At 35.1% G+C, this 5052-nt stretch overlaps 1 pseudogene; it reads right to left on the bottom strand.

Annotated features, from left to right (window-relative positions):
• Nucleotides 1–2160: 2160 nt before the first annotated feature.
• On the bottom strand, nt 2161–4576 carry LOC131667533 (hydroxysteroid dehydrogenase-like protein 2; annotated as a pseudogene).
• Between the last annotated feature and the right edge of the window lie 476 nt (nt 4577–5052).

The following is a 5052-nucleotide window of genomic DNA, read 5'->3' as shown; positions in this document are numbered from 1 at the left end:
TATACAACATAGAATTTAGACAAAAAAAAATGTTTATTTATTAGTTGAGGTGGTGTACAATGATGAAATGTATAAATATGATTATTTCTTCTTTTCGTTATTGAACTGCTGATAGCCTTTTTGTCCAGGAAAATTTTTAGTATTGCTCGAAAATTTGGAAATACTTCGTTTCCATGTCGATGATTCTTTGTTCTTCTTTTCGTCCGGGTCTTCCTGTGGAAGACGAGAGTACTTTACTTTAGAGTAGCGATCCATTTTATTGGAATGCTGGTTGATGAAAGATTCGATAATTCTTACACTGTGCTATTTATAGTAGCTTACAACCACGAAGTCTACAAATAAAAGAAAGTTAGCAGGTACTTGCACGTTTTTTTCTATTAAACCATCTTCGGCAGATGAGACACGCATGCACGCACACACGCGCGCCCGCGCGCACACATCGAACATAAAAAAATTATTAAAATTTATTATCATTTGTATGTATTAGCGCCTGGGCCCTCCCCAGCAGCAGCAGCAGCAGCAGCCGCCGGCGCCGCCGCCCCCCACATATCAATCGCGTGTGTAGCCAGTATACACAATACGGTATTGCCCGTGGTAACAGTGGCTGTAGCTCTAACGGTAGAGCATCGGCCTGCGGATCCGGAGGTCGCGCGTTCGATCCCCCGATCCGTCCGTTTTTTTTCAGATAAATCTAAAAATTCGCACACACACACACACACACACACGCACACACACACACACACACACAATCAAACAATCAAAACGCGTAACACAGAACGCGCGCGCAGTGCATAGGAATCAAATCAGTGGGAGAGGGGGAAATGCAGAGAACGCACGCCACATCAGATCAAGCCACATCAGATCAACTTAGTAGGGGAGGGGGGAGTGCGTAGAACGCACCGGTATAACTCAGTAGGAGGGGGGGGAGGTGAGTCGACAGCGCACGGGCCGATCAGCAGGGAGGGAGGTGAGGTGAACATGCACACACCTCAACTCACACGCTTCAACTCAGTAAGCTGATACCCCTCTGAGTTGATGCCCCTCTAGTTTACCTACTTGCTTTGTCGGAAATTTACCACATTAATAATCCCAATGTCATCCATGCACTTATGCAACAATTTCCCCGTTGCTTTCCTGAAGGGATTGAAGAAATGATAGCAATGGAGTGGAATTTATTAGTTCATAACGAGCAAGATTTCGTTAACGCTTTACCGGAAAACGTAAGGACTGATTATTTTTGGTTCGCTGTACGAGACATTCAGGAAGAATCTGGGTTTCGCCCATATACAGAACTAGCTGATTTTACGCTCAGTGTACTCTGTACTCCTCACAGTAACGCACAACCAGAACGTATTTGGTCCAAAGACAAGTACATAAGAAACAAATGGAGAAATAAATTAAGTTTGGCTTCGACGCGTTCAATTTTAATGATTAAAGAAATACTCGCGTTAAGAAATTGTAATAAAAAAGTAGAAACATTTATACCTGACGCTCACATGATCGCGAGAGTCAGGAATAGGATTCATAATATACGACAAAACGTTCTCAACAATAATAATAATGAAGGTGGGGAAGAAGGCGAAAATATAGAAGAGAACGGCTCAGATGGATTCAATAGTGATTATTCAGTTGAAGATGAACAATAATCGTATTATAAATGTAAACATACTTTTGTCAGTTTATAAAATTAATGGACCATCTGGGTATGTTTTTTATATTATTTATTTCTATTTTGAAGAATGAGTGAAATCAAATGATATATATTCTATATTTTTTAGTTTATTTGCTGGTATAGTTCCTAGAGTGACCTGGATGTCAATAGGTGGATTTTTTTTGGTATATACGAAAAGTCCAAAGCTATTTTGGATTTCTAACTGGAAAATCATTTTATAAATTGTTTGTACCTTCGTTCAATGTTTATTAGATTAATTGTTTTGGATAATTACAATTAATATTTGTAATTACAATTTCGTTAGAAAAATATGTTGAATATTTTAAAAGATTATATAAAATAGTTTATTATTTCAATATAAAGTTTTACGTATAAAATATAATAAAATTTTATAGATAAATATTCTGCATTGTTGCTGTACCCTAATTTAACCATTTTTACAAAACTTTGCTTATAAAAAGAATCAACATTGTTTGTAACTTTTTAGATTACAATTTGTATTTCAAACTGTCCATCAGTTTTTCTAATTTCATGGCCGTTTGAATATTTCCGGTCACTTTCAATTTTCCCATCATAAATGCAGTTGTTGCTGGTTTCAATTTTCCTAACAAAAAAATACAAGTTTACATTTGTTTCAATTTTTTATCTTACAAATAAATATGATTTTGATTTACCTGTAAACAGTAAAAAAAGTTTGCAGAATCCACTGTCAATGTAGCATCTGCAGGAGAGTTTGGCAGTTCACCTTTGCCAAGAGAGCCTTTGCCATTCTTCAGATCCAAATACCAATCCAATAACCCATCTTCAAATAAATAATCACTATTGAATCCATCTGAGCCGTCCTCTTCTATATTTTTGACTTCTTCTCCACCTTATTATTGTTGAGAACGTTTTGTCGTATATTATGAATCCTATTCCTGACTCTCGCGATCATGTGAGCATCAGGTACAAATACTTTTTTATTACAATTTCTTAACGCGAGAATTTCTTTAATCATTAAAATTGAACGCATTGAAGCTAAACTTAATTTATTTCTCCATTTGTTTCTTATGTACTTGTCTTTGGACCAAATACGTTCTGGTTATGCGTTACTGTGAGGAGTACAGAGTACACTGAGCGCAAAATCAGCTAGTTCTGTATATGGGCGAAACCCAGATTCTTCCTGAATGTCTCGTACGGCGAACCAAAAATAATCAGTCCTTACGTTTTCCGGTAAAGCGTTAACAAAATCTTGCTCGTTATGAACTAATAAATCACACTCCATTGCTATCATTTCTTCAATCTCTTCAGGAAAGCAACGGGGAAATTGTTGCATAAGTGCATGGATGACATTGGGATTATTAATTCCAGCTTCATCACCCGAAAATCGTTTGAAAAAAAAATTTAGTCTGGCAATTTAAGCCAAAGTTAAAATTCTATGTTATATAAATCTATCACCGACTTCTGGTGCTGTTATGGTTAAAAAATATCGTATCTTTAACATTAAACTGGAAGATAGCTCCAGTCTTGGTTACAAGTTCATTGCTCAAATTTTTGTCAATTGCAGCAAATATCATTTCAATTTTTCCACCACTTCCTCCACTTGCTTGACTTAATTTCTGATGCCATTGCACTTCTTTTTCAACCATTCTTGGGTCTATTTTATCGACATCTAGGAAGAAATCCAGCATTATTAAAAACAATATAATTCCATAAAATTAGGAATTTATAAGATATTGCAGAATGGGATTACGTACATGGATCACAAGCATACTGAACAAAATCACTAATACCTTCATTCATCAATAGATCTTCATCCACGAAGAAATTGCCAGTCACATCTTTACTGTCCTTGCACATAATAGCATAAACAGCATTAGCTAGAATTTCTGGTTTCCGACTAATTCTCGCTGATTCTGAATCTGCCAATATTTCCATGGTTGCAGTATGAGTAGCTGAAAAAAACAAAATAAATGAGTTTTAACTAAACTAATTATAAAAAAAATTAAGTTTTAAATATAATAATTATTACCAGTCTTAGGCCACAGAGCATTAACAGTAACTCCTTAATCATTGAATTCCTTTGCCATACCAAGAACGTACATAGACATACCATATTTTGCTATTGTATAGGCAATATGATTCTTGAACCAGATTAGATGCATACTCAGAGGTGGACTTAAATTGATTATGTGTGGATTTTTACTTTTCAACAGATGAGGTAGACAAAGCTTTCACCTATAAAATTACATTTTTTATAAAATATATAAGAAACAAGACTCTTCAATCTACACTAGAAAAGTTCCTTTTGCATTGGTTTGATTCATGAGGTCATATCTCTTCATTTCAGTATTCAAAGTATCAGTCAAAGAAATTGCACTGGCATTATTGACTACAATATCAATTCCTCCAAATTTATCCACTGCATTTTTAGCGGCATTGGCAACTTGAGTTTCATCTCTTACATCAACTATTCATGGTAGAGCTTTTCCACCAACCTTTTCAACTACAAAGCATTCACATAATGAGCGTGAAATAAGATATTCACTAACAATATGTTTGAAATTTTTAAGTTCGCTTACCTTCATCATCAGATGATACTTCTCCTTTAATAGCACTTATTAATTTTGCTGATATAAACATCAAAGGGGCAGACAGGATAGTACACACAACCATAGGCGAAACAATCAGATCAATTTCATTATTATAATGCAGTGTGAAAATAAATAAAGCTGGAGCAGTAGGAATGGTTCCATAGAGAAAACCAAAAGTGCTTAAATCAGATGTGTCGGTGGAATTGTCTCCAGCATTCAGGAGTATCACAGATTCTCTAATAACTAATGAAAGGACTAGAAGTTTAACAGAAATGAGAATTCCTGGTATTATTAATGCTACACCCTTGAGCTTGTGAATTTTGCCAACCATCATGAGTTCAAGCTAAAAGAGAGCACTTGCTGAGAATGCATTTCCAAGGACTTCTAGAACTACTTCGAGCAAAGTTGGCAACTTATGACTGAATATGAGATTTCTAATGATTTCGAGAACAGTTATTCTAATGATTTAGATAACTAGTATAGGATTTAAAGCAATCCCTTTGACCATTGCTTAAGCATGTCCCAATTACTTCTTTCAGTACGATTGTCTATTCCTTCACTGTGCTTAGCCACTTCCAGAAAAACAAAACCAATGGGGTTTAAGGCAACTAGTGATATTGATGTTACTAAATATAAATATGCTGAATACTCAGGATGTGTTGAGGCATAAAGAGTATTTACTGAAAATAACAACACAATTTATTAATTCTAAATGCTTAATTTTCACAATTTTTGATAAATATTTTGAGTTTTATGTCATCGTAATTAAAAATACTTATGTGAGCAATACTTACACTAGCTAAATAT

The sequence above is a fragment of the Phymastichus coffea genome, unplaced genomic scaffold, assembly GCF_024137745.1.
Source record: "Phymastichus coffea isolate CEN01 unplaced genomic scaffold, Cenicafe_Pcof_1.1 PCOF00067, whole genome shotgun sequence".
In the NCBI taxonomy this organism is placed as follows: Eukaryota; Metazoa; Arthropoda; class Insecta; order Hymenoptera; family Eulophidae; genus Phymastichus; species Phymastichus coffea.
Note: the sequence above shows the minus strand (reverse complement) of the source record. Positions and strands in the feature narration are given on the sequence as shown.